This window comes from Vitis riparia, chromosome 12 (assembly GCF_004353265.1).
Source record: "Vitis riparia cultivar Riparia Gloire de Montpellier isolate 1030 chromosome 12, EGFV_Vit.rip_1.0, whole genome shotgun sequence".
In the NCBI taxonomy this organism is placed as follows: Eukaryota; Viridiplantae; Streptophyta; class Magnoliopsida; order Vitales; family Vitaceae; genus Vitis; species Vitis riparia.
This window is the reverse complement of record NC_048442.1, coordinates 9,417,509-9,433,588: the sequence shown is the minus strand read 5'-3', so window position 1 is coordinate 9,433,588 and position 16,080 is coordinate 9,417,509. Positions and strand designations below refer to the sequence as shown.

The window sequence follows — 16,080 nt, the reverse complement described above, 5'->3', positions numbered from 1 at the left end:
GCTTATCCTGTGCTCGAGAAGATCCCCTAATTCCTTGGCATCACCTTGAGGTGCATATAGTTGTCTTACATGAGACTCGGGATATTCCTCACTCCATGGCATGACATCTTTCCTACATCCATTCAAGCCAACTCCTATACCAGAGGGATTCATGAGATCAATAGAAAGATGCATTTTCAAATCAGTTCTTTTAATCCATCCAAGGTAGGTGAGTTGTCCTTGTTTCTTGAGTTAAAAGCTAGTGAGGAGGGATTTCTTTTTATTAGTATATGATAGAACTAACTCTTTTTCTTCCCATTTTGTATACAAAAATGTTTCCATGCAGGTCTTTACTTCTTATTCCAATTTACAACATAGGTTCTTTTCAATGGTGGACAACCTAGACAATCTCCCTAGCACTTGTTGAGGTTTCCTTAGCTATTGGTGTAGTTGAGAAAATAGGATCCACATGAGTTTCCTTTGATGTCCCTAGGTGTTCCAACTAATAAGCCAGTTTAAGCAAGGTTTTGGTAAAGGTATATACCTAAGCAATCTCTTTCTTTTTCTAGGAAGGCTATAGTTCTCTGGTTTTGGAAGGTTTATAAATAGATAGTTAGAGGGCTAGCGAACAAAGAGAGATTTCCTTCTCGTTGTTTTTCTTTTTTCCCCTTTACCTATGAAGAGATTTCTTACAAGTGGGAGTTCTCTTTCTCTATAATCTCGTCTAGGGATTGCTACTAAGTAAGCAAGCTACCTATTGCCTCAAATGAAATGGATTGCCATGAAGGGAAAGCACATAGGAGAGGGCATTACGGCTACCAATACACGTCATATTTATAGGCTTCCACACCATTTTTAAATAAGTACTATGAGAATTACTATCCTAGAGCATTATAAAAATCCTTCATTTTCACTAGCGAAAATAAGAAATAAATTTCCATTTTCCTAGAATTCTCTCTTTAATAATATTAGTGCCACATTCTCTAATCCCCTCATCTATTACTCTGTTCCACTCTTCGCTTGAACTTTTGATAGCTTATCAATATATATGCATTGAAAACTATTTGTTTTCATTAATATAAATCATGGATCAAGCATAAAACATTATGTTTTATTCATTTATGTATGAAACTACAAAAATTGGAATTATCATTTTGATATGTTTTGAATATTACATGTGTATTGGTTATATGATGTTAAAAATATAAATTTTAAAATTCGATTATATGGTGCTAATAAATAAACATATAAGTTGGCAACTTCCTTCTCTTGGTGAAGACATTAATGATCTGTCTATAACTAAGATAGTAAAGTAATTACCCTCTTATGGTGTACAATTAGATTTAGTTAAGGAAAAATTATGTTTTCATACACTCATATGAAAAAAACCATAAAATAAAAACTCAAATTTATAACATACAAATTTCAAATAGCTATTTGAAAATAATTAACATATTATGCACTTTTTGGTCAAATGAACTATTTTTAACCATTCAAATATTACCTTTTAATGATATAGGCACCGCATCTTAGGTACTATTTTTGACTGATGACCACATGAAACTTGAATTATTTTTAAAAAGTTCCTATTTTGTGATTATTTTTATGAGTGTGTGACAACTCACTTTTCCCTTTATTCTATCTCTATAAACCTTATTACATTTGATGCTTTTTGGAAAAACCTATGATTTATTTCATATATATAGACTAATTTAGCAACACAGGGGCATATGGCCATCTTAAAATTTCTTGAAAATAATGTTGTCTAGATTAGCAAATATTATTGCCAAAATAAAAAATAAATAATAATAATAACGTTACCATCATGTAGTAATAATATATAATGATTTAACTAAAATTTTAAGAGTAATATTTTTAAAATCTTATATCATATTCAAGCTTTTTTTTTTTCTTCTTTTCTTTTTTCATTTTTATCTTTTTCATTTTTTTTTATATATAATTTAGTTTTATTTTATTGTTCACGTTAAAGAACTTATATATATATATATAATCTAAAAGTTTTTTTTAGTATATTATGGGTATAATATATTATTTTTTTCATTGGGCTCTAAAAAAATTCTTAGTTCCCAATGAGAAATCGATGAAATAATATATATGATTTGAAATCGTTGAAATTTATCCTTTTTTTGTAAACTCATAGTATGCATATGAACATTTTATCACTTAAATTACATTATATGTTTGTAAGAAATATGACCAATTCATATTTTAATTATGTAAAAGACTATGCATTATATCCCCTTGTTGGGTTTTTGAGCTCATTACCTTCTGTTGTCCCATTTTCACGTATTTCTCTTCTTAGTGACGAGAGGAGTTCCTTGGGCTAGCTTGTTACTTAATCTCTTATTTGTTCTTTTATCTTGTTACATTCTAGCTTGGTTAATGTATGTATAAAACGATCGTGATACCCTTCTCTTAGTCCGAGGTACCTCCTAGCTCAGGATATCACACTTATATATCTCTATCATATTTTTATTTTGAATATGGTTAAGATCAAACTCCTTTCCTAAAATTTTGATAAACATTGATCTGGTAAAAATTCAAACATTGCACTGCTCGATTTTGGCTAGTTGAAGCCCATTGCCCCCTTGCATGTGTCAGGGCCCCCAATTTTGACTGTAATTATATAAGATAATTCAAAAAAAATTTAGCATTGCCACATGAATTTGGTCAGAATTTCATAATTTCTTCCCTCCTCCTAGTCAACCTTGAAGTCATTAAATCTTTTTTTCCATATCTACCGAGAGAGAGAGAGACGGAGAGAGAGAGAGAGAGAGAGAGACAGAGGCAGAGAGACAGAGAGACAGAGAGACAGAGAGAGAACTTATCAAATTAGGATAAAATTTGGATAATTTTCCATTCCACCCTCTGACTTTTGTGGTCAACCTGAGCATGCAAAGTGCCAGTATGACAATGTCGGCATATCAAAATGGACCATTCATATTTTCAAATAACCCGATCATGATAATGTCAACTATCCATGTAGCTTTTACCTTAGTGCTACTTTTATTCCCTTACTTTCAAATTACTACACCAATTTGCGGTGGAAAATTAATTCTCATCAGTTAATTAATTGCAGTACACACTCTGCGAATTTCACCCTCAGTCCCAGTCTTCACCCCAATGTTGCTCATCTTCACCATAGACCTCCCAAACTCAACGTTGAAGTTCAACCCACGCAGCCCTCTAACTCCCAGGAAGCGCTGAACAAAAGTTCTGGTGGAAGCATCTGTCCATAACTTCTGATCAGACTCCAGCACTCCACGTCCATTCTTCAAGTTTGTAAAGAAGGTTGCGTCAAATCTGTTTGGGCTACCAGTGTCTAGTGCAATGCGCTTACTCCCATCGCCATCAGATGGACAGAGGGCTTGTAGCTGAGTTACGAATTTAGCATCCATAGAAGGGTCAGCACCATTTGCAGTCGTGGTACTGAAGTTGTATAGCCTGTATCTGAAGAATTGGCATGCTGAAGTTCCAATGGTGTGTCCTCCTATTGATATATTTAGTCATACAAACAAACACTTAAGTTAAGTTAACAATTAAGCAAGAGTACTGATTCTAACTTTAATTCATTATGGTTCTAGTATCTATTCTTACCAACAAGAGTAACGAGATCTTGATCAGTGAGACCCTTGTCACCAAACTTTTGCTTTTGGGCTTCAATAGAGTCGCGAGGGCTGGGCAAATTGTTAACATCAGATGCCAGTGAAACTCGCCCATCTCTACGTCCCGTAGGCACTTTCCACGTTAGTCCTTTAGTCTGCATAGTGAATTATAACACAGCTGAGTATCGGAGTGATATAGAAATATTGTAAAAGGATATATTGAATGCGACGTGAAAGTTACCAGAACTACAGAGTCGCGGGCAGCGAGGGCAAGAATATCAGCGCAAGAGACCACTCCAGGGCAAGCAGCTTCGAGCTGGGTCTTGGCATCATCAATAACATCATATCCATTTAACAGACTGTTTGTACGGTTGTTTTCTCAGTGGAAGTTCCATTTATAAGGATAGAAGCATCACAGCCCCTGACAAACAGTCATGAAAGTGCATGCGAAGCAGGCCAGGGGCAATGGCTGGATTGGATTGGAAATGAGACTGGACAGTTTTCTGAACAATGGATTCAGCTGGAGGACATGTACTAGAATAGAAGCCAACCCGAGTGCCTTGGCCTTGCACCAATGCAGCAGCCATGGAGAACCAGAGAAAGAACAATGTGGGTGTATGAATGAAGGAGCCGCCCATTGATGAGCAATAGCTAGATACGTGAAGAGAGTGCTGTGTAATTAGCTAATTGTGAATCAAGTTGTGTGAGCTTCATGAAGAGATGCAAGCATTTATAGGCATAAAAGTGGAGTCAACACCCGGAAAGAAGTAAAAAAAAGCGGCTACCAAAACCGTGATAAAGGTGTAGAAAATTTCAAAGCATGAAATTGGAGCATGAGTTGGCCGGATGCAGTGGAGGTGGGTTTGACCTTTTTGTTACTTGTATGTAGTCCTTCAGGGTATCGCTCGAGTGCATGCATGCATGCATGCTTTTAGAAAGTCGCTTTTCATTAAAGTTTCGCTTTCTAAGTTTCTTAGTTTAAATTAAAGAATTTTTGCTATGAGAAAGTTTTTTTTTTAATAAAATATTTTTAAAACTTTTTTATAAATGAATTTGGAAACTTTATTTAAATTAAAATTTTATTTTAGAGAATTTGTAACGCTTGCACATTTGACACTCACTTAGAATTTGGAACCTTTGATGAGGTTTTTGGTTTTCCTAGAGTTGCCCTTTCAAATCGAAGACTTCATCGTGTTTGTTTATTGATTCTGCGAATTGTGTTGTGTGGGCATGACGGATGGAGAAGTTAATGATAAAAAGGTAAACAATCGCCATGACTAATTGGCTCATGTAGCTCGATCCAAATCCTAGAAGGTCATAGTCTAAAACCTATTAGACAATCACACATGATCATATGTACAAAATGATTCCCCTACGATTTTCAGCCGCCCTTCAGCCTCAAGAAGCAAAAGCAATGCTTTTCATACCTTTCCACTACGAGGATGAATTATGTTAATTGATTTTTGTGAATTGTTGGATTTCAAATGCATGTGTCACCAGAATATGGGCTTCGAGCCATTTTGATCCTTATGTGGAACCCTCTTAGAAATTTCCATATGGAAGGCATCAGGCATCCAAAGAAATTTCCCCTCAATCATTTATTACCACTCCAATTTGTCAACAGGGTCTTCCATTAGAGAAGGACAAGGTACCCGCTCTCGATATTTTTCAAATGCATGCATTTCACCACCCACTTCGGAGTGCGCCCACTTATATGGACGTAACAAAAGTTGTTGCCGTGGTTTTAAAAGTCAGATCGGATCGGCTAGTCATGGTTCTAATTCAATCAAATTAATTTGTTGGTTAAGAGTTGAATCATATTCGAACCGATTGAACCGACGATTGGACTGGCGAACCGGATGGTTCAACCTTTTCATTTTTCTAAGCCAAAAAAACATTTTGTTTTATTTTCTTTTTTCATTTTTTTAAGCCAAAAAACTTTTTGATGCATTTTGCACCAAAATAACAATGTTTTCTAAAGGAAGTGGATCACTCCATGAGGACCCCATCCGACCCATTTATCATCAAGCTCAATGAACTTTTAGTCTTACAAGTTAATGATTCTTGCATACCTTTTATACCCCACAATCCCTACGTAATATTTTATCTATTTTCGATGTAGGATTAGTTAGTGAGAAGAAAAGAATTTTACAAACTAGAGAACTTGAGCTAGGACCTTCTGGTGTAAAAATTGAAGCTTAACCATTAAGTTATAAAGATTCTTCATTGTATTATATTTGCAAATAAAAATATATAACAAAATTGATAATTTTTTTTTCAAATTTTATTGTATAAAAGAATAAAACACTTTCACATTTATTTTATAATAATTATATAATGTAATTATAAAAATAATATAAATGAATTAATATAATAATTTCAAAATAATAAAATACAAAAGGCATGCAAACAAAATTAAATATTATAATTTTTTCATTTTAAATATATCTTTATATTTAAATATTATAAATGTTATATTTAATAAAATTTAAAATATTAATATATTTATATTTCTCTTCATAATTTAATTTGATATGTCAAATATAAAAATAAAATATTATTAAAAATTTTAATTATATATAATTTTAATTTTTTACAATTATTTAAAATTTTATATAATATATAAATTATTATTTATGACGTCATCGGTTCAATTACGGTCCAACAACTAGTTCAACTAATGAATCATGAATTGATAACTTTTTCGATTCAATTATCAATATGATTCTGAAAACATTGATTGCTACTAACTAATTGATGACTATTTTTCAGTGCCCATCTTGAAATTATGCGATATCAAACTGAGCTTAATTTCTTTATTTTTCTCTCAAGATTCTCAACTCGTGGCATTGGCCTAGTTATCATTCATTTTGTGGGTGGCTCAAGCATGTTGAAAGGTCATAGATGACAAAATTTTCAAATGTCATGCCTGCAATAAATAGTGGATAAGAACCAAAAGGACGTAAATTTTTATAATATTTTAGATAAATACATAAATAATTAATGTCCAAATTCTCTAAAAGGATTTAAAAAATCAATAACCTAAAATTTCAATGATGCCATATTTTGAATCTTTTTTTTTTTTTGTTTTTCTTTATATTTGAAGACTATTATTATTTTTATTATTATTATTATTATTATTTCTTTTTGGGTCTGCCTCTAATATAATGCTAAAAAATCTTGTATGTACAATTTCAACAGCCTTGAGAAGAAAATTTGTTACCAAAATCAAAATTTTCCTACTTTTTGCACCTCTTATGATAAAAGATTGACTTGTATTTATTAATTTTGTGAATTGTGATAACATTTTGGCAAAAGATTAATCATATAAAAGACATTGATTAAACCCACTTAAGAGGGTTGAGGCACCCGAAGAAATTTGTCCCCTTTCGTCTATTTCCATTTTAATTGACCAACAAAGTCTTCCATTAAAGAGAGTGATGGTCCCACTACCAATGGTTTTCAAATATATGCATGCTCCCCAGGAGAGCAGTCAAAACCAACAAACAATTTCTTTTCTTTTTTTCTTTTAATTTATTATTTTATAATTATGTGGAAATCATGGGATTGGCGTTTCTAGCAGCCACTTCTCTCTCACACTATCACACTAAGCTTTCTTTATCTTCCTCGTGGAAAAATGTCTCTCACCCACTGTCACACTCAACTTTATTTTATTTTCCATTTTCCTCCTGGAAAAATTTAGGGACAGAATATCATTGCCTCCACCCATTCCACTTCCATCATTTTAAGCAATATCTCAAATGAAGGCACTCAGAGTAGTTTACGTCCCATATATAATTAGGGACATGAGTCAACAATCTAGCAATAAATGAATAAGAGGTTATATTCTTTGCTTAGAGGAACTCTGTTACATAACCATAAAAAGGAAATCATTCTCATTGGGATTCTTGTAGTAAGAGATTGACTCCCTTATAATTACAGTGGCTAAACAATTCCCACCACAAAATTCATATATTGTGGATTATAAGGATGTCACATTCGTCCTATAACTTATTAATACTGTAATTAATGAACATCTTATGCATTCTCATCGAAACGAATGTCCCATGAACTAATATTGTAACGAGTGATCTATATATTAATTATAATTTGATCAACTTCTATTCAAACTACTCTTAAAGCGAAGAACAACCTTATCACCTATAATTATAATTTTCCACTAATTTGTTATTCTTTCTAATCATTCATGGTTAACTTGACCATCATCGGAGAGGGGTCAAACGCTCTAGCCTCCTCACTAACTATGTGTGTGTAGAACACTTGATTGAAGGAATCTTCCAAGAGGCATATTACAAGAAAATTAGAAGATGAAACACATTGACACCATTTGTGGGAAATTTCAAAAGTCATTTAGCAACCATGCTCTAAACTTGACCTAATTGCCAACAACCATAGGAAGACCCTTTTCAATTAGAAGATTCAAGGAACAATTGGAAAGACTCAATTGCAAAAGGGAACAAATGCCCTAAAAAATGGAAGAGTTGACAAGAAGAAATGAAACCCGAGCATAAGAAAATGCATGACTAAGGGAACAATTAAACAATGTTAGCCATCATTCTAGCCCTCAACCCTTTAGGAGAAGTAGGGTTCATGAAAAAAATCAATTATAGAGAACAGTCATGAGTGAGACTCCAATAAATTAAGGAAGATTTTGAATCTAGAATATTAAGAAAAATGACTCCTAATGACCTGAATCCTTAAGAACATTTGACTAAGGGTAAAAGCTACCTAGATCAAGCCTTTCCCTAGGGCAATCTAATCCTAACAACCCGTTGTGTTCCAAATCCTTAAGAGCATTTGACTAAAGGTAAAACGCTACCTAAATCGAACCTCTCCTTAAGACAACCTAATCCAAATGGCCTTTGGTAGCCTAAGGCCCTTAAGGGCATTTACCTAAGGTAAGATATTACCTAGGTTTAGCCTCTTCCTAAGGCAACCTCAGCCAAATAGCACCTAGTGCCCCAAACCCTTGAAGACATTCCATTTAAAGGTAAAATGCTGCCTAGGTCAAGCCTCTCTTTGGAATAGTTTAATCCAAACAGCTCCTAATTAATGGCCTAAATCGTTAAGAGTATTTACCTAAGGCTAAAATGTTGCCTGACTTGAGCACTAAGTGGAGCACAAATATGTGCTCTAAAGGCACATAAAGGTTAGAAATTATGCAATATGAAAAGCTTAAATCACCAACTTCACTCAATTGATTCTAAGACCCCAACCATGAATTTAACTTCTATTTAGAAATTAATCTTAGGTTTAAGAGAGGAAAATAATGTTAATTCACAAGAGTTATTTTTAACCATAGTGAAATAAGAGATTAAATATGCATAAATGGGAGACTCAGGACTTATGAAGCATGAGGAACCTAAGTAAGGGCAAAACAAGCAAGTCATTAGATTGAATGTGTGAATATTCCTTAAGGGATGTTTGTTTGAACATTGCTTGTTAGACATTCAAATGTTCCTTAAAAAAAAAAAGATCCTAAGTTACTATTTTTTCATGTACTTCTCCTTGATCCATGCCTAAAAACCATATTGTAGTCATTACATAAACTTTAGTGACCTCAAATGGAAAGATACTTTGAATAACATCGACACTAAAATAGTCTAAAATTGTCTTTGAATTATTTTGAAGTCTAATTAACATGGATAAGACTCAAGGAAGTATGTAATATCCTAATAAGTAAGAAATGGAACAAAATTGCTACTTAGACATAATACATCAATAAGCATAACACGTATTCCATTCATTTCACCAAAACAAACATCCTATGCCTTAAATCTCGTCAAAAGTTAGTACTATAAAATCAAAAGTGGTGTAACAACATATATAATGATTGGCTCCTATTCAAACTACCATTGAACAGAATAATGACCTTATCGCTAATAACAACAACATAAGAGGTGTGATCACATCAAGAATTAGTACCATAAAACCTAAAGCAAACATCCTTTAAAAGTAGGTAGAATTTATCCACTCTCTTTTTCTATTGTAGTTTTGGATTATCTATAACTAACTTGATCATCAAAGAGGGATTAACCACTTTGGCCTCTTCACTCTTACAATGTGTGTGTAGAAGAATTGATTAGAGAGATCTTCTCAGACTCTTATTTTGAATCAATTAGAGGATGAAAAACCTCCAGAATGTTATATAAAGTTAGAAGCTGGAACTACTAGTATACATCTAAATTCATATTTTCTTTTGTTGGATTCTTGCTTTGGTTTTAAAATTTTAATGGTTTACAAAGAAATAAATATATGAACAAAATTTTAAGGATCTATGAAGAGATAAATATAAGGACCAATATTTATTCTTTGTGTGAAAGAGCTTCTCCAAAGTTACAAATAATCTCTATAATGACACACCTCCTATATAAATATTGTCTACTCTAGGTCTAACATGTCATAACGAATTTTTGAATGCAACTAAAGGGTTAAGGGGAGTCTATTAACCTTTTTCACCTAACCAATGTGATAAATCACAATCACCCTCATTATAAATATAATGTTCTCATTGTGTCCTATTGTATTAGGAGGTCACTCAAAACACTCACTTAGACTCTCATACCAGGTTTGTGTTTAAGTTTGACACTGTTATATTACCTTGATCACTCTTGTATAGACATTATTGTTTTTAGCATGATTGACAATCATAGCTTTAAAATGCATCTAAACATTTGAGAAGAACCCATTTTTGTGATATTTCATATCAGTTAAGGAAAAAAGTTCTTAATACTATATATGTAGTAGAAGCAAGTCATTATAAATGGTATTAGAACTAAGTCCCAACTCCACTATGAAATTTTATCTCATCTTGTAAGGAGTGTTTGCTTGTCTGACTCCATAATGTCATAGGACATGACAAAAGATGTCATGCCTATAAGGGGGTTGTGATATCCCACGTCAGTTCGGAAAAAGAATATTTCGACACTATTTATGTAGTGAGATCCTTTTAACTATTAGACACGTTTAAAGTTATAAGAGTTTATTAGTTAGGAAAAGAAGTTCTTAATTATATATGTAGTAAGTTCTTTTTAGTTATGTAATTGTGTTTTAAAGTCATAAGGGTTTATTAGGCCAGCCTAAAGTAGACAATATATGCATGAGAATGAGTGAGTCATTATAAGTTCAGAGTTGTAATCGAAGTCAAATGCAAATTTTAAGATAATTTAGATAAAATTTGAGGGATTGACACTTTCTAAACGTTCAAAGTAATGATTGGTCAATTATGGGATCAATATTTTCTAACTTAAACTACCCTTGTTTTAAAGAGTAGGAAGATTAATGAATTTCTTAAATGCACAAATTTTTATTTAATTAATTTTTTTTATAATTCCATAATTATCTTTTGTCTATTAATAAAAGTATTTCTAAAATACAATTCTCAAATATACAATTCAATTGTACCATACTAGCAATCACTTCTACCTTTAATAAAAAGGTAGAAATTATAATGTTATTCTAAACTAGGCTTTAATCTCAATTAATAAGCTGATTATGAGTAGAGATTTTTCATTTTTAGAGAATGCCAGTTAGAGATGAACCACAAAAGACAATAAAGAAAAAGGCATTTTAATCAAAGAACACTTTGTGGAAGACAATGAATATTAGAAGGATTTTGCAATAAATGTCTATCTCAACTACACTTTCTCCTATTAGAAAATTTTCTTTACAAATAGAAATAGAGTAGCAATCTAAATCATAAGGATGCTCAAAATATTCTCATATTATGCCTCCACATTTAAAGATTTTGAAGTCATGAAGGATAAAGAAATTACTGATAGAAATTTTAGTTAACTTCTAGTTATTTGCATATTGTGGCCCAATTCATATAAAGAACTAATAAGTGATAAGAGGTAAATTCAAATGATGAATGAAGAAATTCATTCAATAGAAAAAAAATAACACATGTGAACTACCCAATCTACTAGTAGGAAAGAAACCTATTGGCATTAAAATGAGTTTATAAAACAATATATACCTGATCATAAAAATAACCAATTTAAGCTAAAATTGGTGGAAAAAGACAATAATGAAAAGCCAAGTATTGATTGTTTGGAAGTATTGAATACATGGCAACGACTTCCATAACATGTTAAGTAGTTAAGCTTTACTGGACAATTAGCGAGTTAAAACAAGAAGAAAAAATATTCTACAAAATATTTTGTATAATAATGAGTTTGCTGTGGCATTGATAAAGAATTTGATGTTTTATGGTAAAAGAAAATATATAAAGATCAAGTTCCATAATATTAGGGAAGCTATGAAAAATAGTAGAATTGAGCTCAAGTTTTGTAGATCAAAAGAACAAGTTGTAGATACTTTTATAAAGCTATCAAATTGATTGTGTGCGACGAGTCCAATACAATGTTTAGTGCATGTGATTAACTTTAAAGCTTAGATTAAGGAACATTGTTAAAAACATTAATATGACTTCAATTGAAATTAGAATAATTTTAGAAATTTTAGAAATATTAGGAATTATTTGTTTTAAAATATAGATGAAAAACTTCATATTGTTCTTTGAAAACCACTCTTTATTACACTTTATTTTTAAAAAAAAATTTCCATGAAGCAACAACTAAATAGTATCAAATTTCATGAAAGAAATTTTTATTTTTGAAAAATAAAAGTATATTTTTAAGTCACACCTATTGATACCTAGTCAACTGAGGATGGATTCCTCCCTTAGATGTGTCAATGAAAGCTCCTGTTCAGATGATGGAATCTGGACGTCTTGCTTTCCTGCACAAAAATGTCCGAATGGGTTGTCCGGACACACCCTCAGAAGTTCAAGTCATCCTAGAGACCTTGAGAGAGAGAGAGTCAGGAAACTCACAGTCATCTTTGCTCTATTACAGTAGGGTTTTTATAATATTCAAATGAGGAGTCAGGTTCCGCAATGCTGATCTACCCCTTGTGGTGATGATTGCACAGTGGTGACAAGACAATCATCACGTTTGCAAAATGGTTGGGGGCTGTGTCAGATGACGCGTCATGACACAGTTTGTCATCCATTCAACCTTATTGATAATGTGAAACTGAGCATGCCTACCTACTGAAGTAGACGTGATGATGGGAAGAGTCTCATTAATCAATCTGATGTCAGTTAGCCATGGTCTCGTATATCAGAGAAGACTTGAGGCTATCAGGAGAGTGTGGGCCGCTCAGTGGCACAAATGGTCCGAACAAAATGTTCCCAGATGCCTCGAAGGTTGTCTGAGTAGTGATGAAAAGAAGTGACACGTGGCTCAACTAGATGATGCCACATTGATAGATGCATGGAAGCACTCGTGGGTCAACACGTGGGATATGCCCCCCATAATGCCCCCTTCAGCACGTGCACTTGTGTTCAAGCAGGGGTGGATGGGATGAAACTGTCCTTTAGAATCCCCTAACGAAGGTGAGACACATGTCAATTAATTTTACAGAGAGATATTTCGTCGAGACGTTTTATTAAGCGACGTGTTGTTTCGAGGTGTGCTGCCTTATGACTGTCTTTTGGGATCCTTAGGGTTTTGGTCCCTTATAAATAGGGTATCCCAGACCTTTGTGAATACCCTTTGGATGTTTCACCTTTCTAAGGTTTTTCCTCTTTCTGCCATTATCGTCCTTGCTCTCTACATTTTGTAACCATCAGTCACCGCCATCGTGCTGTCCTACCATTCACTTTCTCTGATGGTTCTTATGTACTACAACTCCGGTGGCCGTCCATTTTTTCGGTGACTCCGCCACTTTTCCTAGTCTTGGGCTCATGAGGGATTAGCTTCTGCCAGCATTGTTCTTTCTAAACTTTGGTAAGCTTTCATTCCTCATACCAGTTCTGTATTTTTACTACTTGATTGCTATTGGGGATTTTTTTTGGAGTTTGGACTTGTTGCTTAGTTGCGGTGTACAAAATGTAGGGCACTTTTGGTTGTTTTTGTGTAGGGCGGTTGTTGCCAGTGATAGGCTTGGTGAGGTCAAAATTGGACTGAGGCTCTTGTAGTTTGTTTTCTAGTTAAGTTAAGGTCCTTGTGGGGTATGGTTAAAGGAGAAGACCCTTGGATGGGGTTTGACTTGCGGGTTGAGTTAGGACTTTGTTCGAATGGGCTTTGAGTCAATGTGGGTTGGTCTTTGCACAGCTAAAGTATTGTTTACAAAGAGGAGGGTCAGGTGACTACTTTCTAACATCTGGTCATTGTGTCGTGCAGGTCTTACTTAGCCCGCCACTTTAGCATGCCAACACGAAGGGGTGTCACTTCTACCAGTGAGGCTGGTAAAGGTAAGAAAGGCATCCGGCCAAGAGAAGGCATCGGACGGACAAATGAGTAGAAGTCCATCGAAATCCTTATTGCATGGGAGTTTAGGGATCATTTCCACGTTCCACTCGGGATTGCTATTCGTTTGATGGGTGGCAGTCATGTGTCAACCGAGGAGGAGTCTTTTAATGCTATTTTTTTTCACCAAGGAGTAGTTTAATGTCGGGCTCTGCTCTCCTCTTCCTCCCATCTTCAAACAATTTCTCCACTTCACAAAGATTCCCTCAACCTTCCTTCATCCGAATGCGGTGAAGATACTGATAGGGTGTAGCATCTTGAACATGCTATACCACTTGGATCTCTCTTTGATAGAGGTTATGTTCTACACGATCAAGATGAGTTAGAAGGAATTTTTTAACTTGTCAGCTCATATTCCGTCACTACAGTTAGTGACCGAACTTCTAGATTCTACCTAGGGCTCGACAAAAGGACATGTCGTCGTTTCAGGCCCTTAGGCTGGTTCATACGAGAATCTGGATCATGTTTTCGAACCACGTCGTTTGTTGGGGATTCCGATAGAGAGAATTGTTATTTGCTTATTTTCATGTTTATTATTATAGGGTTGTCATTGACGTGCCTTACTTGGTGCTTTACAGGGAAGAAGATGACAGGTCAACTAGTAGAGTGGGTGGACAAAACATCTTTTGATCAGCTAAACAAACTATTTGTGATCTCTGCTGGTGAGCGGGATCATGAGACCCTCCTAACCGATCAGAATTTAACAGCCTTGGTCTGGGAAACATAGTCATACATTGTCCCCACTCTTCCACGTTTTGAGCCCAGAGTGTTGGTGCTCGAAGAACATTTTGTGTTAAAAGACTTCCCCTTCTATGAGGAAGCCCGGGCAGCAGATGCGAAGGCAAGGCAAGATCGGCTTGCTCAGAGAGAAAATAAACACAAGAAGGGCACGCTGAGACAAGCTCCGGGTGGGAGTCGTCCAGCCTCCAACTCCACTGCTCACCCTCCTTCCAAAAAGAAGTCCGTCACCTGACCTGCTGAGAAGGCCTTAGACTTGTCTCCATCCTCTTCGTCTCATTCTCCACCCTCTGAAGAGGCTGGCTTCGAACAGGACTCAACCGGTTTGCCATCCGTGGGGGGCTGCTCGGACTAGGAGTCTGAGCTAGTGATTCCTTGCATAAACCTTAAGCCAGAAGAAGAAAAAGCGCAAATGGCTTCAAACCTGAGGGCTGGTTTCAAGGAGAGGCAGCGTAAGCGCCTCTCTGAGGCGCTTTCGAATACACGTCCGCCTACCAAGAATAGTCGTCCAGAGGCCCCTCGTGAGGAGCTAGTTTTGGACGTCCCTATGGTGCAGGTGCCCCATTCTAATACTATCAGGCCTTGCCAAGAATTGGTGATGAGACCTTCTACAGACGACACTTGATCGGTGGGAGACAGGGCCCCTGTAGCCACTCCGGGTGGCAATGCCAAGGAGAAAGAAGTTCCAGCTAATTCTTCAAGTTAGGAGGAAATAGCAGCGCTACTAAAAGCAGTTCCTTACTTTACTGTGCCCGAGCCTCCAACATCTGGCTTGGAAGAAATTCTTCCCGTTCTCCCGTCATCACTTCGTTGACCTGCACGACGACCCTCGCATTTTTGGCGTGGTTCGCCCCTCCCATGTCACTCTAGAGTCTGCACTTTGGTGTACTTATCCACTATTGAAGTATACTATTGAGGAGACGACGGAAGTAGTAGGTTTTGCTCATCTTTTGCCCAAGTTTGCTTAATCATCCGGATCTGATACCTGTTTTACTATTATTTTAGGGGGTGGCTGATACTCATAGCCTAATGCGGCAGTGAAGCTCGCTCCTCAAACGACTAGAGGTTGCGGAGAGTATGAGGGTATTTCTTACCCGACAGAGAGATACCAGTGAAGAACTTTGCACTCAGCTTGTGCGGGTAGAAAGCTAGCTGACCGTTGTCCGGATAGCCATTGTAGATGTGAAGAAGCTGCTAAAGGAGTTACAAGAGGATATGCAGGTAGCAAAGGTTGAGGCTCGTCGAATGGGAGAGGAGAGAGAGACCACAGAGGCCAAGTGCAAGGGCACTGAGTAGAAAATGGATCATCTGAAAAAGGAGCTCGAGGATCTCCAGGCAGCATCTGAGGCTCAGAAAAAAAAAGCTTAAGGAGCTTCGAGCTAGGTTCACTGTTGAGAATA

At 35.4% G+C, this 16,080-nt stretch overlaps 1 pseudogene; it reads right to left on the bottom strand.

Moving 5' to 3' along the window:
• Nucleotides 1-2,987: 2,987 nt before the first annotated feature.
• On the bottom strand, nt 2,988-4,283 carry LOC117927089 (annotated as a pseudogene).
• Between the last annotated feature and the right edge of the window lie 11,797 nt (nt 4,284-16,080).